Source organism: Lithobates pipiens, unplaced genomic scaffold, assembly GCF_037356315.1.
Source record: "Lithobates pipiens isolate NorthernLeopardFrog02 unplaced genomic scaffold, aLitPip1_a1.2 Scaffold_19, whole genome shotgun sequence".
Lineage (NCBI taxonomy): Eukaryota > Metazoa > Chordata > Amphibia > Anura > Ranidae > Lithobates > Lithobates pipiens.
The window spans coordinates 366,803,700-366,828,090 of record NW_027507764.1 but is presented as its reverse complement, the minus strand read 5'-3'; the positions used below and the strand labels follow the sequence as shown (position 1 = coordinate 366,828,090).

The following is a 24,391-nucleotide window of genomic DNA, read 5'->3' as shown; positions in this document are numbered from 1 at the left end:
TTTTTTACTGTGTCAATTTGGGGAAATCTTTCCTCACTTTCTGTGTCAAATCACAACAGGAAGCTGTAAAACTTTTCCCCAAAGAAACCTGTCAGACAGTTGTCACCTAATCAGGTGTCCCCATTGGACGCATTCCCCTATATTCCTTTTCCAGTGAATAATACAATTTTGGATTTTTCTGTCAGTCCTGGTAAAAAAGGTATTTCGGACAAACAGAAAGTGTGTGTTTCCAGCAGAGGCACAGACAGAGACAAAAACAAACATGATGAGCTAACCTACTCTACTCTATCCAGAACAAAAAAAGAAAAAACTTTACAAATGTGGTGCACTTTAAACCCTTGACATGCTAAAATGTGCGGAGGCGTGACTCCAATTATAATGTGTACAAAGGCATTCAGATTGTATGAAAAAGCCCAGAGAATAATGTCATGGAGAGTTAAAGAATTCTCCTTCAATGGAATTCAGTTGGTCATACACCAGTAGAATATCATTTCAAAATGTCCAATTTTGGAACATTTGTTTGGTTTCCTAATAGTTAATGGGGTAAAATTTATGTTTAATTTCAACAGTAGTGATGAGAAAATTTAGAGAAGCAGGATGGAAAATTGTTCTTAAATGAATGAAATTCTTACTGTGAATGTGTTTTTTTGCTTGGAAAAATTGTACATATTGTAATGAGACCTGTTTAAAACATCTGTTATTTCATTCAAATAGCAGTTCTGGATGGCATTTTAGGGGCTTTCAAATGAAATTAGCTGACTTGATGACAAGAAAGAATGTTCTGGTAAGCAATTTTCCAGAATTTCCATATGCATGAATGAATGAATGAATGAATGAATGAAAATCTAACTATGATATGTGGATAGTAGGCACTGATGGACGGAAGAAGGCACTCAGAGTCCTGGACTGTGGAAATTATGATGTAGTACAAAGAATTTTTTTTTAAGAGGTCAGAGGGAGTTTGGAGAGGGTGAAAATCTAATAGGAAGATCCATATTTGCTTTTAACTCAATGGAAACATAACAGTCAGCATAAATTGAATTACTTTAGCTAAATATCTTGGGTATTAGAAAATTCCCAGAAACGGAGGACACCACACAGAGGCCCCTCTGAATAACTACTACTTTATATTATATAGTAAGCCCTCTTCGCATTCAGGTGGCTAAATGCACATGGATTAAATTCTTCTTTAAAATGACGAAGTGCACTTTGGGGGCACTTTGTGATCTAGAAAACCTGGTGTGTCACATGACCACAAATGTAATTAAGTTAAATGGGCCATTTAGACTTTTTTACAATAAATATTGCATCCATATTAAAGTTGGGGCGGGGTGGAAGACACTGTTTATGGGGGGTACCTGGCAAAGCATAGAGGTTGTTCTAAGATCTTTACTGTCCTTTCTTATATCCCAGCTCTCTCTTGCAATACCTAGATTGCAACTGTGAAAACCCTTATATATGGGACTTTCAATGGCAATATCGAGTAGAAAAATAACGTATGTCTCAAGGCAAAATTTAACAAAAAATGTTTCATTCACATTCCTTATTGCCGTTGAAAGTCCCATATATAAGGGTTTCCTTTTCTTAGTCATTTCAGGGATGTTGGCAAACACCAGATACATTTTTCATATGTTATATACAGGGATTACATCCCTCCTTTCCCAATTGTCTGAAATGTTTTTCTAATGGCAGACAGCTCAACATGTTATGCTACACCAGTGAGCTGTTAATCAATAAAAAAAAAAAAATTCTAGCCAATAAGGAAAGAGGGATAGTGATACGCTATAGAGATTCATATTTAAAAAGCTGTAACATAGGTGGAGTAATACGAGCTTACAAATGTGTCTATATACAGGTACTGTTAGATGGAATAGTAAAAAGAATATCAAGGGTCACTTGCAAACAGCACAGTAATCCATAGCAACTAGAATTCACTTTTTACTGAACTGCCAGTAGAATAAAAGATTACTGCTTTGCCTTATTCAGTTGGCCCATTAACATTCTCCATTAAGCCCTTGTACATACAGCCGGACTTTCCGATGGACAATGTCCGATAGGACCGTGTTGTCTGATAATCCGACAGTGTGTGGGCTCCATCAGACTGTTTCTGTCGGAGTATCCGACGGACCAAGTTTTCCAGCTGGGCTATAACATTTTCTGACAACATGATCTGATCAGACTTTGTCCGATCATGTGTAAAGAATTCCGATTGGACAAAGTGCCACGCATGCTCAGATCAAATTCCTAGACCAAAGCTATTGGCTACTAGCCTGAACGTAGTCCTGTCCTAACAAAATAACGTTTACACGTTAAGTACGATCGGATTTTCTGACAACTTTGTCCGACTGTGTGTATGCAACAGTTTCAGACAAAATCCGTTGGACAAAATCCATCGGATAAAATCCGACGGATTTGGTTGTCGGAATGTCCGACCGTGTGTACAAGGGCTTAGGGTTTACAAGTGCTAGAAAGAAAGTTGTGTCAAAATAGAAAGATGCTCCACCCTACAGATCTTTCTCTTTAGTACTATCTTACCTCTAGAGCCATTTGTCATAGCGAGAAAACATTTCAATGCTGAAATGCTCTTCGCCATAATTACAAATCACCATGGGAATCCCAGCATAGGAATATTCCAGATTCACTTATCACTCCCAGCACAGGATGGGAGTGTTGACTTATTACGTGTAAATGCTGCATCAGAAGTAAATGTATGGCTGCTATGAGAAGAACCTTTTCCTATTGCCAATATTAACCACTTTCAGACCGGACCATTTTGCTGGTAAATGACCAGAGGTCTTTTTACACTTTGGCACTGCGCTGCTTTAACTGGTAATTGCGCGGTCATGCAATGTTGTACCCAAACAAAATTTGCGTCCTTTTCTTCCCACAAATAGAGCTTTCTTTTGATGGTATTTGATTGCCTCTGCGATTTTTATTTTTTGCGATATAAACGTAAAAAGACCGCAAATTTTGAAAAAAAATGATATTTTCTACTTTTTGTTATTAGAAAAATCCAATAAACTCAATTTTAGTCATACATTTAGGCCAAAATGTATTCAGCCACATGTCTTTGGTAAAAAAAAAGTCAATAATTGTATATTTATTGGTTTGCGCAAAAGTTGTCACATCTACAAACTAAGGTACGTTTTCTGGAATTTACGCAGCTTTTAGTTTACGACTGCCTATCTCATTTCTTGAGGTGCTAAAATGACAGGGCAGTACAAAACCCCCCCAAATGACCCCATTTTGGAAAGTAGACCCCCTAAGGAAATTGATAAGAGGCATGTTGAGCCCATTGAATATTTTATTTTTTTGCCTCAAGCGATTGAATAATGACAAAAAAAAAATTTTTTTTTTTTTTTTACACAAAGTTGTCACTAAATGATATATTGCTCACACATGCTATGGGCGTATGTGAAATGACACCCCAAAATAAATTCTGCTGCTTCTCCTGAGTACGGGGATACCACATATGTGGGACTTTTTGGGAGCCTAGCCGCGTACAGGGCCCCGAAAACCAAGCACCGCCTTCAGGCTTTCTAAGGGCGTCAATTTTTGATTTCACGCCTCACTACCTATTACAGTTTTGAAGGCCATAAAATGCCAAGATGGCACAAAACCCCCACAAATGACCCCATTTTAGAAAGTAGACACCCCAAGCTATTTGCTGAGAGGCATGTTGAGTCCATGGAATATTTTATATTTTGCCACAAGTTGCGGGAAAATTACAAACTTTTTTTTTTTTTTTTTTTTTTTCACAAAGTTGTCACTAAATGATATATTGCTCATGCATGCCATGGGCATATGTGAAATGACACCCCAAAATAAATTCTGCTGCTTCTCCTGAGTACGGGGATACCACATATGTGGGACTTTTTGGGAGCCTAGCCGCGTACGGGGCCCCGAAAACCAAGCACCGCCTTCAGGCTTTCTAAGGGCGTAATTTTTTGAGTTCACTTCTCACTACCTATTACAGTTTTGAAGGCCATAAAATGCCAAGATGGCACAAAACCCCCACAAATGACCCCATTTTAGAAAGTAGACACCCCAAGCTATTTGCTGAGAGGCATGTTGAGTCCATGGAATATTTTATATTTTGCCACAAGTTGCGGGAAAATTACAAACTTTTTTTTTTTTTCACAAAGTTGTCACTAAATGATATATTGCTCACGCATGCCATGGGCATATGTGAAATGACACCCCAAAATAAATTCTGCTGCTTCTCCTGAGTACGGGGATACCACATATGTGGGACTTTTTGGGAGCCTAGCCGCGTACGGGGCCCCAAAAACCAAGCACCGCCTTCAGGCTTTCTAAGGGCGTTACAGTTTTGAAGGCCATAAAATGCCAAGATGGCACAAACCCCCCCCCCCCAAATGACCCCATTTTAGAAAGTAGACACCCCTAAATTTAGGGGTACACTAGTGAGACTAGGTAATAAATGGCGGGTGCCCTGAAACTATAAAAAAATAACTAACCAACCAGCGTCACCTGTAACAGTTATATGGTGATCACTGGTGAAAGGGTTAACTAGGGGGCAATCAGGGGGCTTTATGCGGTATGCGAGTTTGCGGCGGGTGCGACACGAATTCAGCCATACTATCTGTATAGCTGAACTCGAATCGCACAGAGATCGGATGTGATTTGCACTGCAGTGCGGTGCGAATCACATCCGTTCTCATAAACCGCTGCAATGTGAACCCAGCCTTAGTGACACTGGCGACGGGGGGTGATCACGGGGTTAAACCTTTATTGGGGGGGTTAGGGGGGTACCTTAGAACTAAAGGGGGCTAACCCTAACTGCCCTAACAGTTATTAGTCACAAATGACACCTGCCGGGTGATCAGGGGGTTAAACCTTTATTAGGTAATAAATGGCGGGTGCCCTGAAACTATAAAAAAATAACTAACCAACCAGCGTCACCTGTAACAGTTATATGGTGATCACTGGTGAAAGGGTTAACTAGGGGGCAATCAGGGGGCTTTATGCGGTAGTATATGGGGGTCCCTAGCGCTATAAAAAGCTGCGGCGAACCTAAATACCTACCTGCCTAACTAGCGTCACCTGTGACACTAATACGGCGATCAGAAAAATGATCGCTTATTAGGCTGGGTTCACACTGGAGCGATGCGGAAACGCCGCGAATCCGCGGCGGGTTCCCGCATCGCATGCCTCCCGGCGGCAGTTCACACTGCCCTATGCGAACTGCTGGGAGTGTCAGTGAAATGTTACTGACACCCCCAGATCAGTTCGCATATCGCAGTGCGATCTGCAAACTCGGATCGCATGGTGTGAACACCCATGCGATCCGATTCTGCTGCGGGCCAAAAAAAGGGTCCCGTGCGAATTTGCGGCGGGTGCGGCGGGTGTGGCGGGTGCGGCGGGTGCGGCGAATGGCTGAACTCGAATCGCACAGAGATCGGATGTGATTTGCACTGCAGTGCGGTGCGAATCACATTCGTTCTCATAAACCGCTGCAATGTGAACCCAGCCTTAGTGACACTGGCGACGGGGGGTGATCACGGGGTTAAACCTTTATTGGGGGGGTTAGGGGGGTACATTAGAACTAAAGGGGGCTAACCCTAACTGCCCTAACAGTTATTACAGTCACAAATGACACCAATGCAAAAAAAAAAAAAAAAAAATGACATTGGTGTCACTGTGACTGGGGGGCAGGGGTAATTGGGGGGGTGATCGGGGGGTAAAGGGGGGGTGTGAGTGTGCCTGGCATGTTCTACTGTGTGTGGGATGTGTTGGTGCAACTCACTGATCCGCTCTCCTCCGTGTCGGAACGAAAAATACCGACACGGAGGAGAGAATACATCACTTCCTCTCCTGTGTTTACATTACAGGAGAGGAAGTGATGTCACCGGGGATTTCCATTCGTCGGGAGCGATCGCGAGGGGGTGGCCATGAATGAATGGCCGTCCCCTCGTCCGGGATCGCTCCCGAACGAAAACCGACCGCCGCAGGCACCGGGCGGGGGCCCGATCGGGCCCCCGACCCGCGGGAGGCAAAGGACGTACATGTATGTGCTTATGCCTGCCCGTGCCATTCTGATGACGTACATCGGCGTGCGGCGGTCGGCAAGTGGTTAACCAGTCAGAATCCTTGTTTAAACCTTATTTAAAGTTTGATTGGCTGCTGTGGATAACATTTTTTAGGCCTTTTCAAAATAGGCTTTAAGTGTCCTGAGTCTCTTTTAAAGTTTAAAATAATATGTGATACAGTAATGTTCTTATTCAACTGTAATATTTTGTTTCAGTTCAAATAAATAATGGAGGAATAAAAATTCACTGATGAAACAGAGAAGGTGACTGGTGAAAGTCTGTATGGACATGATCAGCTTTATTGATGGTAAGGAAGAAGCCTTGGGGGACTTTATTGTAACTGAATAGCACAGCTGCATAGAAAACCATCAGTGTGAGTGCATCCCTTAAATAAATTGTCAGATAGAAGGTATTATGTGCTAGATTGATAACTGTAAGTAAATAACGTTACCGGTAATGCTATTACAACACTAGGATTTGCAAATGTCATGACTCTGTAAATGTGCATTAGATGAGGTCATATTGTTAGCTATGAAGTTATGGTAACATTGCTGCCTTTACAGAATGATAAACAGTCATATGGATATAAATCACACTTTAATACATTCATTTAAAAATTACAATGTTGTTTTCAGGCCTGTGATAAATGTGCTGCCTTGTCGGTTAAGGTGTCAAGTTTTGTAATACTTGTATTTTAATGCAAACAGACACCATAAAATACATATGTACCTCTATAGTTATGTCAGCTCAGTGGCATAGGACCCATTGATGAGAGAAAGAGATAGAAAGTGGAGGAAAATGTGTGGACTGTCACTGCTGTCTACTTTCTAAAAAAATTAGATCATGCTGGTCCTCTGGCCTCAGTAATTTCAAAAACTCTGACTGTGAACAAATATACATGTTTCATGCTCTGACTTTACTTGCTGCATACTTGTCCTAAGTCAGTGACCCAAAAAGTACTGGCATCAGCAAAATTGACATGACAGTCAGGCAAACAACAAGTTTTAAGTAGGAAGTCAGAAATGACAGCCCATATATTTCTCTCTTGACTCATTTCTTTTCATGTTGGCCTTCATGGATTTTTGTTACCCCACTTGCTGGGAAGAAGAGGAGTTGTAGGGGAAATTCAGGTGGAGGGTGATGCAGGTGTTGTGCTGATTGGAGGATGCATTTGGGGGCCTGGACCATAATCAGCATCAGGGCTCATGGCAATTTATTTATTTATTTATTTGTTGGGAATCTCTTATTTAAATTATTGAGGGTGACTTTTGTAAAAGTCAAAGAAATACAGTGTGACTTTTTATCATTTTATACTACATATGATGCTGTGTAATAATTCACCCTAATATTCACATCTTTTATCTTTTTTTTTTTTTTATGAGATGATTTATCTCCATTATTATATTATCCCTGACAAACATTGTTATCTCTATCGCCACTCGAAACTTCTTAATAACAGTGCTGTTGTAATCAGGAATGCATTTGCTCTAAGGCACTGGAAGGCCAGTGCCAAGGGCAGCAAAATTAGAGAAGGCAGTTAAACCTGTCAAAATATATTCATATCTTGTCACCTCGGGATAATACTATTAAAGCCCAAGTCCAGGATGAAAACAAAAAGCCTTTGCATTGGGACTGCAAGGATTAAATGCTTGTTAACTCTAGCACAGTGTTGCTCAACCTTTTTTCAGTCAAGGCACCCTTTAAAATGATGGGCAATCTCAAGGTACCTTCCAAAATTGTGGGCAGTCTTGAGGCACCCCATTCTAAAATGTAAAAACTATTCTGATAGTTTTACATAATGCAGCAACATCAATACACATAGGACACCCACTATTAAAGGTGATTTATTCTTCCAAAGCAAACGCACTTTTGCAAACTGGTACTAACTAGTAGGGATGCGCCCAATGTTCGAGCTGAACCCCTGATGGGCCGGGTGTTCGTAGAACAAACAAACATACTGGGCACTCGTGGGAAGTTCGCCCGCGCATAATGCACTGCGAGATCGAGAGTGCACTGACCTGTATGCTTTGGAAAATCAGATTACAATGTGCTGTGAGAGCCATGGTTGGCCAAAGGCAGAGTGCGTATATAATGCAGTCAGTGTAATATATATATATATATATATATATATATATATATATATATTACAGTTCAGAGTATATAGTGCAGTCAGTGTAATATATATAATACAGTTCAGAGTGTATAGTGTAGTATATATAATACAGTGGAGAGTATATAGTGACATAGGTGTAGTATATATAATACATTGCAAAGTATATAGTGCAGTCAGTGTAGTACAGTGTATTGAAGTGGTTAAGGGGAACCCTATGACAGATTTTTTTTTTTTTTTTTTAAACAGCATGGGGTCCCCTCAAAATTCATACCAGGCCCTTTGGGTCTAGTATAGATTTGAAGGGGAACTCCATTCCAAAAAAGTAAAAAGAAAATGGTGTGGGCCCCCCAAAATCCATACCAGACCCTTTTCCGAGCATGCAGCCTGGCAGGCCAGGAAAGGGAGGAGATGAGCGAGCTCCCCTCCTGAACCATACCAGGCTGCTTGCCCTCAACATGGAGACAAGGGCCTCTTCCCGACAACCCTGGCAGGTGGTTGTCAGGGTCTGTGGGTAGGGGGCTTATTGGAATCTGGAGCAGACCCCCTCCCCCCAAAAAAGTGTCAAAAATTTAAAACCACAAGACATCGTTTTCAGCAATTCCTCTATTACATTTTTTTTTAAAAGTGTCCCGGAAAGTACATCAATCGTCAATCTTGCCACCTGACAGACCTGAAAATGGAAATAAGTAAAAAAAGCTCTGCCCCCATGAGAGGCCTCCCGGCGACTTCTGTCTATTCGCTTTGACAGCTGTTATATAGGCAAAGGCGGGGCCACCCGGTGACGTAACCGAGTGACACACCCCAATGTGTGACGTCATTTGATGTCAGAGGGGGGCAGGATCTTTTTTTAATAACGGAATTGTCAAAAACTGTCTCTGTCAGATTCCGATAAGCCCCCTGCCCACAGACCCCGACAACCACAGCCTACGTCATGCGGCGTACGTGAGAGGGGAGGGGCCTAGCGGCGGCTTCCACGCGACGGGATGGAGGAGGATTCGCCGCACCATCCGGAGCTAAGCGCAGGGAGAGAGCGCGGCGCTCCTAAATGATTCCCGCTCCGGCCCCAGCACCCGCACTCGAACGCCCGCTTGCCCGGACCAGAGAGCACTCACAGCGTGAACCGGAGGGACACCGGTAGACGGCACGGAGGACCGCGCTGGAGCGAGCAGAGCCCTCGGCTCTACCCCCCCCCCCCCATACTCTTCCACCAGATGCTGCTGAGGGAGAACAGTCCCTGTGAGCTGAAGATCCAATACACGTAGAAGACTACTAACAGGTCAGACCCTTCCAAACTGCTTTGCTTTTTTTTTCCTGGACTGTTACATATCTTCCAGTTAAGTACTGAGCAGGAGCAACTAAGGAGCAAACTGATGGATTCAAATGCAACTTATTGAATAGCAGCACTTTGAATACACATATTAAGATTCACATGCTACTCTATGCCCTGAAAAGTACTGCCCAGGACACTGATGATATATAGCAATTTTTACATGTAATTTAAGCCTGGAAAAGTTCAGTATTGATCTCTGATACAATTTTGATTGGTGGGGCATTTTTTTTTTTTTTTTGCTGCTCCGGCTCGAGTTGATTTAAATTAAAGGTAGCCCAGTTTAAGGACCCATGTCTGCTTGTAAGGCAGTCATGGGCAAGACCATATGCCCCCGCTTTGAGTGAGTGGAGAAACCGGGGACGACTAAGTCTGAGAGTCGCAAGAGGATTCCCCTATCGCAGGAGGGACCAAAGACCCCAAATATAGCATCTGGTAATCCCCCAGAACTAGAAAATTACACTTTCAATCTTATTTTTTTGGGGGAGAATACACCTGTGTGTAAAGGGAGAATAGGGGACCCCTTGTGGCCCGTTTTGGCATTGTCCTCCTCTTTGGTTCTCCTTTTGGCCTCTACCGCTCAAAGATATGGACAGTTAAAGGAGATACCTTGGTCTATACTCTTGCCTAAGTAGGGGCGCAGTAGATCTCCCCTTTGCTTACCGTGACCCGAGAGCTTCATGGACTGATTTCCTGGGAAGAGCCCGCTGTCTCATAGACAGGCCAATAGCTAGCGCAGAGGAAAGGACTTGACTATTTTAGTTTTACTATTACCTGCACCCCGGTCTTTTGCTTGCTATTTGCAATCCCACAGCCTTTTTCTAAGGTTTCTCCAAGCGAAAGGGAACTCTGGGGAGGAGAAAGCCAAAGAGGGACAACATGAAGGGTAGAAACCCAAAAGTCAATGACTCTAAAGCCCCTAAAGAGAGCCTAAATACAAGCTCGATCCAGAAATATCTTAAAGAGACAAGCCAAAAAAGTCCAGGCCTGGATAAAAAACAAGCGGGCAAGCGAGAGAGGAGGAAGGAGGCTGGAAAAGCAACTGGGATCCAAGGCGACTCCTCTGGTGAAGAAACAGAGTCAGACCTGGATGGTAAAAATAGAGAACAGACAGATATCTCCCAAATACCTACCAAAGGCGAAATACAAGAAATGTTTTTGAAACTGGAAAATTTAATTAAGTCAGAGATCCTAACCGTTAGGGCGGATATGGGTCACCTGTTAAGGAGAATTGAAGAAACGGAGGATCTAATGGGCAAACAGGCTCAGGAATTACTAGACTTAAAAGCGCTGTCTAGAAAAATGCAAGAGGCTCACAGGGACATTTTATACAGACTGGAGGAACAGGAAAACCAGAGCAGACGACAGAACCTGAGGATTAGAGCTTTACCTGAACAACAAGGAGAAGACCTCGGTGCAAAGATGACGAAGCTATTTAACCCTTTACTAGGAAGAGTGGAAGGTGAAGAATTAAAAATAGATCGTGTACATAGAGTAAGGAAACCTCCAGGACTGAGGGTAGAGGTACCCCGAGACGTGATCGTAAAATTTCATCTCTACGAGGACAAAACCAAGATTTGGAGTAAACTAAGAGGATTGCCCTCATTACAATATGAAGGGACAACCCTACAAATTTTTGCAGATCTTTCCGCAGGGACCTTAGCTCGGAGAAGACAACTCAAACCCTTACTGGGACAACTGAGAAGTGCCAATATAAGATACAGCTGGGGTTTTCCGACAGCTCTGATTGTTCAGAAAGAGGGAAGGACTTTCAAGTTAAAGTTCCTAGAAGAAATCGAGGTCTTTTGTAATAACTTGGGAATTCCACCCCTTAAGCTCCCCCGAGACTCTCGTGAAAATTAATGGGCTTATTAGGAGGGGAAGAGGGGGTTTTCAGCGCTTATCGCGCGGGCCCTTTGGTTTCTCTGTCTGTTTCAGGTCGTTTTTGTTTTCTTTTCTTACTCTGAGTGGGTTTTTTTTGGGGTGGGGGCGGGGGGGGGGACCCGGGGGAGGGGTGCGGGGTTGGGTTGGAAGGGAAGATGGATAGGTGAGGCGGATCCGGGCTCCACCACTCCCTGTCTGGAGACAGAGTATCTCTCCCCCTAGGGGTGGGGGGACAGGGGGGGTTGAAGTGGAAGCCCGCAGTTGGAGCCACACCCTGGAAGGTATTACTTGCAGAGGGGGGCAGTGCTACCCATTGTCAAGTATAGGCCAGGACAGGGCCAGGGGTGGGGGAGGGGGGTGGGGGAAGGGATGGGGGGGGGACAGGGGTGGGGGAGGGGGGTGGGTGAAGGGATGGGGGGGGGGGCGGGGGGAGGAGAGGGAGGAGAATCGCCTTGTAGTGTGGGGGACCGAAAGAGTCATGAAAATCTTGGGTTGGATAAATAAATATAGATTAAGTATGCCAGTAGTCAGTACAGGATGACTGAGGTAAATTTTATATCCTACAATGTAAGAGGATTAAACGCCCTAAACAAAAGATACAAACTCTTAATGGAATTACATCAATGCAGAGCTGAAGTAGTATTCTTGCAGGAGACCCATCTCTCCCTGGATTCGAATGTTAAGTTATATTCAGACAGCTTCCCGACCTGGTTCTATGGTGACTCCCCAATTAGGAGGGCTAAGGGGGTGGCAATTGGATTCGAGAAACATACACGATTTACTCTGACCGATAGATTGACTGACCCTGAGGGCCGATACCTGTTCCTTAAGGGTGAGCTAGGAAACAGGGTGTTTACTCTTGCTAACGTATATTGTCCAAATAATAATCCCTTAGGATATATGAAACGGATCCTGCGAAGATTAGCAGAATTTAAATCTGGTGATGTAATCCTAGCAGGGGATTTTAATTTTTGTATGGATTCCGCCATGGACAGTACGTCCCGCGCAAGGGGGACGAATGAGAGGACCCTGAAAATATTGAAACATCGCCTGAAACAACATCAAATGGTGGACGCTTGGCGGACACAACATGAGAAAACGAAGGATTTCTCTTTCTATTCCCCAGTGCACGGGACGTACTCCAGATTGGATTACATATTGGTGGACCACAGGCTGTTAGAGGACGTCATAGAGACAGGGATAGGAATAGCCTCCCTCTCTGATCACTCTCCTGTGACAATGAAGTTGAGGATACCAGGGCTATACAGACAACCCTTTACTTGGCGATTAAATGAAAATCTTGTTCAGGACAACGATACCATCGAGATAATCCGGAAAGAATTAGAATTCTACTTCTCGACGAACGATACAGGGGATATCTCGGGTGCCTCCCTATGGGAAGGACATAAAGCATATATTTAGGGGTATCCTCATCTCCATTGGCACAAATAAAAAAAAAGCTAAAATTCAGAGAAGGGAGTACCTGATTAAAGAAGTCCATAGATTAGAACAAGAGCACAAAAAACAAAAGGTCCAACAGCCGGAACTTCTTCACCTTTTGTTTAATAAAAGGGAGGAACTTAAAGACCTTTTGGATCAGGAAGCAAGGAGGTCACTTGAAGGGAGAATTAGAGAGAGACACTATGGGAAAAATAAAACTGGCAAATACTTAGCGAGACAACTAAAAGGGAGGAGGGAGATCAATTTTATCGATAAAATCCAGGATAAGAACGGGAAGATGGTTCATACCACTAAGGAAATCGCGGAGGTATTTAGACAATACTACAGTGCCCTATATAATGTTGGCCAAAAAGGGAGGTGTGGTAAAGGGGATAAGGAAATCACTAAAGAATTTTTGCATGATACTAACTTACCCCAATTACATGAGAGTGAAAGAAACAGTATAGATAGACCTATCACTGAGGAGGAAATCTTTAGAGCATTAAAGGAGACGGAATTGGGCAAAAGTCCTGGGCCTGACGGGTTCACGATTATTTACTATAAAAAATTTAAGGAAATCTTAGTCCCAAGACTATGTCATTATATGAACGGGCTCGGTACACAATACGACATGAACACTGAAGCTTTACGGGCCTCAATTACGGTAATTCCGAAGGAAGGGAAGGATCACTTACTTTGCTCAAGCTATAGGCCAATAGCATTATTGAATGCGGACACAAAATTATTCGCCAAAATACTGGCAGCCAGGCTGAAGAACAAGATGAGTGATCTAGTGCACCCAGATCAGGTCGGATTTATTCCCGAGAGAGAAGGAAGGGACAATGGGGTGAGGGCTTTACTCCTCCTCCAGGCCCTAAAAAATAGTGGGTCCCCAGCTCTATTCCTGTCTATAGATGCAGAAAAAGCATTTGACAGGGTAGACTGGGGACTTATGATAGAAACGTTGGAAGTTATGGGTATAGGCCCGAGAATGATCCAATGGATCCAGGTCCTCTATAACCACCCGCAGGCCTCTGTCAAAATTAATGGAGAATCCTCCTCTCAATTTCAAATGAGTAACGGCACCAGACAGGGGTGCCCACTGTCTCCACTCCTATTTGCATTATCTCTGGAGCCGTTATTGACCTATATCCGAAAAAATCAGGATATAACGGGGATCAAGTTGGGAGGGGATGAACATAAATTAGCCGCTTATGCGGATGACGTGTTATTTTTCATTACTAAACCTAGGATCACGATTCCGAACTTGCTGAGAGTGTTGGAAAAATTCGGCAAAAAATCGAATTTGAAAATAAACCTCAGCAAGTCCGAAGTTATGAATGTTAACATCAGTACCCAGGAAGAGGAGAACCTTCGGACAGAATTCCGTTTCCCATGGCGCAAGGAGATCAAATACTTGGGAATCTATCTGTCGAACACCATTAGGAAAATATTCACGAAGAATTATATCCCCTTACTCGATGAAATCAAAAGAGAAATAAAAAAAATTTCAACATGCTCCCTCTCTTGGTTAGGGCGTATCAATGCAGTTAAAATGATACTAATCCCGAAGATTATATACAAGTTTCAAATGCTTCCCATTCCGCTCTCTTCGGCTTATTTTAGATTAATTAAAAATTTAATTTCGAAGTATATTTGGCAACATAAAAAACCGAGAATTGCCATGGGGGTGTTATGCAGGGGAAAAAGGCAAGGGGGACTGTCTGTCCCGGATCTAAAAAGATACTACAATGCAGTGGTTCTGTCTCGAGTAGTTGAATGGGCGAAAGAGGCAAATAAAAAGAGGTGGGTGAGTGTAGAGAACACAATGAGTCAAGCACTTTTAGGTCGCACGATATGGAACCCTCCACAGTTTAGGTCCATTGGACCTCACGCTCACGAGATAACACGTTTAGCCTTAAAGATTTGGGACCGAACACATTCACAAAACAAGTGGGGGTACAATTCACCTTTGATTTTTCTCAAAGATAATGATTTTTTCACTCCGGGCAAACAGGAGGTGGGGGGTAATTGGATTAGGAAAGACACCGCACAATTAAAAGATATATTAGTTAATGGTAAAATAGCCTCACTCCAAGCACTTAGTCTGGACACAGACCTCATGAAAATGGACGGGTGGCGGTTCCTCCAACTTAGCCACTTCATTTCAAATTTACCTCAGCCAATCCGTAGTGAAGAGGAACTGAGACCCCTGGAGCGTCTATGTCTGAGAGAAAAATCAAAAAAAAAAATTACGCTTTTATATAAGATTCTTTCTGAGGGGGACGAATTGGAGGACCCACCATACTTCCAAAAGTGGGAATTAGAGCTGGGGTCACAATGTAGCACACAAACTCGTAATAAGATTTTTAAACTAATTCACTTGGGGATAGTAGATAATAAATTGATAGAAACGAACTACAAGTGCCTTGCAAGGTGGTATGCGACACCCGATAAAATGGCCAAAATGGGACTAGAGCAATCTGCGGATTGCTGGCGTGGGTGTAAAAAAACTGGGACTATGGCCCACATTTGGTGGGACTGCCCCATTATTAAAACTTACTGGAGAAAAATCTTAGAGATAATTAAAGTTGTAACAAAAAAGGAAATAAGAGAAGATCCGTGGATTGTCCTATTCCATGGGACAGATGAACCCATAAAGCAATATAAAACCTCATTAATTCCAATCCTGTTAGACACCGCCAAAAATTTAATCCCAAAAAAATGGAGAGAAAATGAGAGCCCTAAAATATCGGACTGGATTTTCCGTATAAATGAAATACAAAAAATAGAAAATTTTAACGAAGGGGATGTTGACTTATTAGCAGAAGAGGGAGGCCCAAATAAATGGGCATCGTGGGAAGAATTTAAATTGTCTTGGAGATATGTGGAGGAAATTACACAATAAACTTCAGAAGAAAATATTACCCGGTTAGAAATACGGTCACTAAGAGGTAACCCACTAGCGATTCTACAAGGGAAGGGCGGGGTGGGCAGGGGGGGGGGGTGTGAGGGGGAGAGTAGAGAGGTATTTTAAGTTTACAATGGAGTAGGTTTAAACTAATAATCTTTTTTTCTTCTGGTGTTGTATATATTGTATATGTATGAATATGTTCCCTCTCCTTTTCATACATGTATTTATTTTGTTATGAAAAAAAAAATTGGATATAAATAAAGAAAAAACAAAAAAAAACAAAAAAAAAACCACAGCCTAGGGTTGTCGATAAGAGGCCCTTGTCCCCATCAACATGGGGACAAGGTACTTTGGGGTAAGGGGCGCAGAGCCCCAAAGCGCCCACCCCCCATGTAGCCTGGTACTGTTCAGGAGGGGGGTGATTACTCGCCCCCCTATCCTGACCTGCCAGGCTACATGCTTGGATAAGGGTCTGGTATGGATTTTGGGGGGACTCCATGCCTATTTTTTTTTTAATTTTGGCATGGAGTTCCCCTTAAAATCCATACTAGACCTGAAGTGCCTGGTATGGACTTGGGGGGGAGGGGGGGCCACTGCGTTTTTTTTTTTTGTTTTTTTTTTCTTTTCATCTATATTGCTGGGAGCTAGCAATACAGTACAGCCACAAGCAAGTTTGAATTAATTTTTTTCCTTTAGAAATGTAATTATTGCTGTGACTTGTTCTACACATCGCACAGATGCCACTTTACAGGCAGACTAAGGGGACCCCCCAGGCACAATATCATTTTTATTGTTTCACTTTAAGCATAATTAAAATCACTGCTCCTTTAAAAATTATCATTTCAAAAACTTTTTAATGTATTGATCCATGTCCCCCCAGGATAGTACCCACATCCCCATACACTTTTTAAGGCAATAACTTGCATATAAGCCTTTAAAATTAGGACTTTTGATTTTTCATGTTCGTGTCTTGTAGACTTTAATAGGGTTTGCAAGTTCGCTAGAACTTTTTGCCTGTTCGAGGTGTTCTGGTATAACCAAACTGAAGGGTGTACGCCCCATCCCTACTGACTAGTATTCCAGTGTTTCTCATCTCCCTCAGTTTTTCTCCATCACTTGCCAAAGAGGGAGGGTCAAACAAGGATGATACGCAGGCAACTGACATCCTCCTTCTCAACTGATGATGTCATTGGCCATTAGAATGTTGGGCGCTAGAAGGTTGTAATCATGTACAATGAAAACCTGTGGCTTTGTGTAACTAAAAGGCAGGTTTAATTTACCCACATGCATCTATCCACAATTTTATACAATGTTGGGGCAATTTTTAGGCATTTTGCCAAGGCACCCCTGAAGAAACCTCAAGGCACCCTGGTTGAAAAAGGCTGCTCTAGGAAGGTAGAGGAAGAAGATTTGTTACTTATATTTCCAATTTCAAAGGCTAAGTTACTCCTTTTCTTCCTGATGTTTAGAACTGTGGACCTTCCCTCAGTGTCATCCAACACAAATCACTGTAAGGTAATAGTGCAATCACAGGCCAGAACACCTTAGAGAGAAGGTTGTGGGGGATCGGTCACACAGATGAAGAGAGCCTTCTAAACCGCAGAATAGAGTAAGTATCACAGCCTATTTCTCTACCCCTATATGTAAAAAGCATTTAACACTTGCAGTGTGGGGGAGCCTCGCTGCACAAGTAATTTTTGCTTTATTCCTGGAGCTGAACTTTAGGTTCATCAAGAGAATGACTGAGGACAAAAGAATATTATTAGGAGTCAAAAGTTTTGTTATAGTTCCAAGCAATGTAAACCCATCTTTGCCTTTCTCTTGAATTGTGGCTTGAATTGGGGTTTGTAGAGGTGAGGTGGGGTTTTTACAAAAGATTGATATGCCTAAGGTAGCATGATAACTAAATACAGCCCTGCATTTACTATATAATGTAGGTAATGTGCTATATAGTACCTAAAATAATCTTGATTAATCATATCATGTGCCGTTTTACAAAACCAAGGAGGAGAGAAAGCAGACATTGCACACAATAATTATAAATATGCCATTAAAATGCTGCACAATTTTTTTGCCACATCTAATGTTTTTCATAATCAGGACAACATTTAGCTAATTCAGTAAAAATTTTACACTTGGAAATACCCTTTGTTATTCATATAACATATATGTTATAGATTGTGGAAAAGTTTACCTTTGGTTTAACCGCTAGCAGACCAGCCGGCGGAGTTGTACTGCGGCAGCATGACTCGGCTGCGCGAATCGCCGTTATGCTACATCAGTAGCAGAAACAGCCACTGGGGGGCGCTTGTCCACCACCAAAGGCACGCGTCCCCCACTCGTTCCCCGAGCCGATGCGAGTGCTCGGCGGTTACAATCACCTCTGGGCCCCAGCGATCGGGGCACACAGAGACCCGGGAGCTGTGTGTGTAAACACACAGTTTCCAGTTCTCTGAGCAGTGAACTGACAGATCGTCTGTTCATACAGAGTTTCCCTGCACAGTCCCATATAGGATACATATTAACCCCTTCACTGCCCCCTAGTGTTAACCCCTTCACTGCCAGTGACATTTTTACAGTAATCAATGCAATTTTAATTGCACTGATCGCTGTATTAATGCCAATGGTCCCAAAAATGGGTCAAAATTGTCCGACGTGTCCGCCATAATGTCGCAGTCACGATAAAAATCACCGATCTCCACCATTACTAGCAAAAAAAAATTATTATTAAAAATGCCATAAAACTATCCCCTATTTTTGTACCAAAAATATGTAGAAGAATACATATCAGCCTAAACTGAGGAAAAAAAAAGTTTTTTTATATATTTTGGGGGGATATTTATTATAGCAAAAAATTTAAAATAATGCGTTTTTTTTCCAAACTTGTCACTCTTTTTTTGTTTATAGCGCAAAAAGAATGCAGAGGTGATCAAATACCACCAAAGGAAAGCTCTATTTGTGGGAAAAAAAGGACATCAATTTTGTTTAGGAGCCACATCGCACGATCGCACAATTGTCAGTTAAAGTGGCACAGTGCCGAATCGCAAAAAGTGGTCTGGTCTTTGGCCAGCCAAATGGTCTGGGGCTTAAGCGGTTAAAGGGACACAAGTACTAGAAGAAGGAAAAAAATTCATTTTTTTATATCTGATTCTTAGATTTTTATATCAGTTTTAATAAAAATCCCTGTGTAAAAATGAATTCATTCAATGGATCTTAATTAGATCTCCACCCACACTTTCACTAGGCTTGTTTCTCCAGCAGAGAATCACTCTCAAGGTTACTGCAAAGCAATTACAGTAAGACCTTACTACAAGTTAGTTGAGGTGTTAATTAACTCAGAATGAGAATGTAGATAATGAACCACAGGACAAACATGATAGAAAAGGAACTATATAACTTTACAAGCAAGGTCTCAGGTACTCACAAAACCCAAACACCTGTAAGGATAGGATGGCCAGAGGTGACCTCTTTAGGTGAAATATAAAAGTTCAAAAATTTAATATATTCAAGTTTATTTTAACATGTGAAATTTCCAGTAGTACATACTGTGTGGTTTTGGGATGTTGCACAAAGAAAAGAATATCAACTGCATATGCTGCCAGTTAATGTATTTAATCTCCTACTAATGGATATTAGGAGTTTGCCTCAAATAAAAAATGTTTAAATAACAAAAATGTCATACTTACCTGCTATGCACAATGGTTTTGCGCAGAGCAGCCCGATCCTCCTCCCAAGTGCCCCCATAGCAAGTCACCTGGTATGGGTGCATTCAAGCATGCTCACTCCCCAGCCCCACTCTGTTTTTTATCAACACAGAGAGCGAGGCTTAGCCCCGTCCCACTGCTGCATCTCAGCCAATGAGCAGGGAGAGACTCAGGAGAGCTTTGGCTCTTGTGCACATCACTGGATCGTGATTAGACAGCTACACACTGAAGATGTTTACCTTCATGCATAGAATGCATGAAGGTAAAAATTGTTCAGCCTGTTGAACCACATTAAACATCTCTAATTATATTGAGAATATATATTAGCTGTTTGTTTTGGGCAAATACATGAAGCTACAGGCATAATAGTTTGTTTATATTCTTTACCATTACAGTTGCCCATCTATCTTTGTATGCTTTTGGGGTCCTTATAGGGGGCCCTGCATGTCTGGCCACTGTTCATGGTGGTTGTACCCCTAGGATTGTGGTTTTAATTTTCACAATATTGAATAAGCAGACATGTGGAGATATTGGTAACTGTATATTATCTGTTTTTTTTTCCTTACAGAACTTACACCCAAGCCCTGATGAAAAAAATATTTTGAAATGCATATGGCCACATATGAATTTAGAAAGCTTTTGTTGTAACAGTTCTATCGCTAATTGTGTTATGAAATGTTAGTAAAGCATATGGATATTACATAAATATGTACCAGCCAGCAATTTTGTAACAGAATATTTTAAGGTGAACAATAAATGATGTGGATTTTTAATGAAAAATGTTGTTGATGATGTTGGCATGACTAAAATGTCTAATTTTCTTACTGTGACAGGTTGTATTCATTTTAAGAGATGTCGTACTAATATTGTGTGACATAAAAAAACATTATTTTATTCTTCAGGGGCTTTGCTTTCAGAAAATGTATAATGTTTTGGGGATTTTAAATAATCTTCAGGCCTAACATGGGCAATTTAACATGTGTTTTTTTTAATATATATATATATTTACATTTTTTATATTTAAAGCCAATTTTTTTTTTTTTAAACCACTTGAAGACCAGGCCAATTCTGACACTTTTTGTTTACATTTAAAAATCTGTATTAATTTAACCCCCCAAATATTATATTTAATTTAGCAAAGGCCCTAGAGAATAAAATTGTGGTCTTTACAATAGTCTATGCAGCACAGCATTTGCACAGCAGTTTTTCAAACGCCATTTTCTTTTTTTTGAGATAATATACTTTAATGAATTTGAATGCACTTTAATGAATTTTAATGCAAAAAACACAATGGGGGTTATTTACGAAAGGTAAATCCACTTTGCACTGCAAGTGCACTTGGAAGTTCAGTCACTGTAATGACTAAGCCCTTGTACACACGGTCGGACATTCCGATGGGAAATGTCTGATCGGACCGTGTTGTCGGATAATCTGACCTTGTGTGGGCTCCATCGGACTGTTTCCGTCGGAATATCTTAGAGCTGGGCTATAAAATTTACAGACAACATGGACCGATGGGACTTTGTCCTATCGTTTGTAGAGAATTCTGATCGGACAAAGTGCCACGCATGCTCAGATCAAATTCCTAGACCAAAGCTATTGGCTACTAGCCTGAACGTAATCCCGTCATAACGAAATAACGTCACCACGTTCTGAACGATCGGATTTTCCGACAACTTTGTCCGAGGGTGTGTATGCAACACAAGTTTCAGACAAAATCCGACAGATTTTGTTGTCGGAATGCCCGACCGCGTGTACAAGGGCTAAGAGGTAGATCTGAAATGAGGGGAAGCTCTGCTATTTTATCATCCAATCATGTGCAAGCTAAAATGCTGTTTTTTATTTTCCTTGCATGTCCCCCTCAGATCTACAGCGACTGCACTTCCAAGTGCACTTTCAGTGCAAAGTGGATTTGCCTTCAGTAAATAAACCACTATATGTAACCCAATTTTTTAGTAAAATCTAAAATATAATGTTATTGATTTACACTGCAGAGTAAATAGATACCTAAAATGTCATGCTTGCTAAAACATTTGCCGTGTTACCTCACCTCTACCTTTGAAAGCATGAGATCAAAAAAATAATAATTATCTCATGCTTTCCACAAAAAAAATGTCCTTGCTTGCATTTTTCCTAACCAGAAGTGATAAAATGTTTGTCACTTCTGGTCTTCTAGACCATAGAGATGATCAATGACATTCCAGTCCTTAATCGCTTCTATGGCAATGGGCCCTAACCGATGGATCAGATCCCAGGCTCCCCGGGAAAATGGGTGAGCCCGGGAAACAGGAAAGCCACACGGAGAACGATCCCTCCCGCTTCTAAAAATGGTCCAGCAGCTAATTAGCCGCCCTGATTGCTTTTAGCAGAAAGGGGATCGCCGGCTGATAATGTTAATTTTAACCATGCCTACTCTATCAAAAAAAAAAATAATTATAATTTTAGATATATTTTAACATTTATTTTAACTTAGCAAGCAGTGATTTCTAACCACTGGTCACTATTGCAAGCAAAGATTATCAGAAAGGTGACTTGATTTACAGCGATGCAGGCCAAATATCAATATTATACAATCAGAATGGTCCTCTGCGTATGTAATGATTAACTTTTGGATGAAAGCTTCTGTTGACTATTTGTCACAACTACATTGCTAATCCTCGTCAACGTTTAAGAACCTTAAAGAATTATATTGGTAATCATAAAGATCCTCTTTCCTTGCACCTCTGTTAATCCACAGACCATTAATCCCAAGTACTAAAAGATCCCAAACATCCCCTTGCCGCAACAGTGGTTTAAATAAATAATCCATACAATTTTTAAGTTGTTGGTACTTTGACAGCATTCATTGATCCTACTGTCTCTTCCTAGGAATAATATTTGTGAAGGTTATGTACAGGGGTTAGAGCGGAGAAGGAATATTTTCTAATTTATATTTTTTAATATATGTTTTCTAATTTCATAGGTCAACTAAGCAGATGTCCTGGATATTGTGGCAACTGGTACAATTGCTGTAAATGTATCAAGTGGCTGGGACATTTTTAAGCCCTGTTATATAGCAAAAAATAAGCACCGTGCTGAACTGCTAATGTTGTATTCAGTTTGTTGCTGTTTTGAATTCATCACCTTTAAATAATAAAGAAAAAAAGGTATTCAGTAGCTAAACATTTATTTCTCATATTGTGTGTGCACTGCCTCATTTCCTTTTGATTTCTGCACATATATCTCTTCTATTGCTGTAGCATTTGTTATCAGCTGCCTGCAGAATTAATTTGATTGAGACTATTGAAAGTGTGCTAGACAGAGAGAATGAGATCATTGCATTCATAGCTGACACATTTTTTTCTGTGTGTGTAACAAACATTTTTCAAAGAGAAGCAATTTATTGCATGATATTTATAATGAATTCATTCCTTGTGAATGTCTGATATCACATTATGTGCTATGTGATAACAGCTTAGTACATTAGTATTACTTAATTATTACTGTAGGTTTTTGTAAATCATAGTTGAGGACTGTGTAGTTAGCATTTATTCCATTTGCTTGTGTAGTTTGTTTAAATTAATACTGTGAAAGCAAAATAAGTCATGTATTATTTATGCTGTAAAAAATTCTTGTAGAGATGTACAAATAAATTTTCTTATTATTCTTCTTTGTTTCCTTTTAACAGGAATATCACCAGCAAGATTTCTCTATCCACTACCATAATAATGCATATAGTAATATAAATAATAATAGAGCAGAGGTGTGAGGAGGTTGATAAAAAAAATATATATATATATGTATATATATATATATATATATATATATATATATATATATATTTACACAGAAGGTTCCCAGATATGTCTAACTGTGGCTTTACAGCAAGTTTTTATAAATATAAGTATTTGCAAAAGATATGGACTTTAATACATTTGAGTAGGTTTTTAAGTAGATTTTTATTGGGGGTATAAAGACTTTATAGGGGTACCTAGGCCAAGTGTTGGGGATCATCCCATACCCCTTCAACCTGTTTCAGGAATCACCTGAGAACAGCTTCAAGGGCATTCAGGACCCCAAAGCCCTTCATTGTTCTCTTCACCCAGTCGATAGGTTTGCCAGAAAACAATTGCATCAAACAACATAAATTATAGCCATCCCTGGTGAAAAAAAACGAATTGTCAAAATCCAAAAAGGACAAGCCACGCTGCCCAAGCAGTTTTCCATTTTTCTGAAGGTTGATAATATATTCCTTTATCAATGTTTTGTACTAAAATTAACAGATTGCTTTTCTTCCTGGTTTAGTCTTTCACTTTGATGAATCTTAACTTCCATACTCTCATAATTTAAGAGTAAGTTGGATGATTGAATGGTTAATTTGGAACCACTGCCTTAAATAACATGCAGGGAATTCAAGTCTAAACGCCACTCTTCTGGTAGTAGTTTCTTTTAGCAGTACCTGTGCCTAATTTAGGCAAGCCTTTGTACCAGTTTCAATAACATTACAAACACAGGTGACAGACTCCTAACTACCACCACTTTAAGGCAGCACAGTGGTGTAGTGGTTAGCACTCTCACCTAGCAGTAAGAAGGGTCGCTGGTTCAAATCCCAACCACGACACTACCTGCCTGGAGTTTGCGTGTTCTCCCTGTGCCTGCGGGGGTTTCCTCTGGGTACTCCGGTTTCCTCTCACACTCCAAAGACATGCAGGTAGGTTAATTGGCTTCTGTCCAAAATTGACCCTAGTATAAGAATGGGGACCTTGGATTGTGGGCTTCTTGAGGGTAGGGACCGATGTGAGTGTGCAATGTACAGGGATAGGGACAATTGTAGACACTCACTCAGGTTGAACTGGATGGACTGGTGTCTTTATTCAACCTTGCTAACTATGAAACTATGAAAGACCCTGTTAGTAAAGAAATAATTAGCAGGCTTCAGCAAGTTAAATGTTAAAGCTGGCTTATTGTATAGCCAACAAT

General features: G+C 41.1%; 1 protein-coding gene across 8 annotated transcripts in view; it reads left to right on the top strand.

The window, feature by feature from the left end:
• LOC143996942 (uncharacterized) overlaps positions 1-23,077 on the top strand; it is a 97,088-nt gene extending 74,011 nt beyond the window's left edge. For 3 of the 8 annotated variants that reach the window (XR_013277623.1, XR_013277618.1, XR_013277616.1), the window contains 4 exons: positions 715-784; positions 6,266-6,357; positions 17,198-17,337; positions 20,001-23,077. The gene's annotated coding sequence lies outside the window, so the exon portion shown is untranslated. The remainder of the gene's footprint in view (positions 1-714; positions 785-6,265; positions 6,358-17,197; positions 17,338-20,000) is intronic. The other 5 variants (XR_013277620.1, XR_013277621.1, XR_013277619.1 and 2 more) reach the window with 5 other exon arrangements.
• Positions 23,078-24,391: the final 1,314 nt, after the last annotated feature.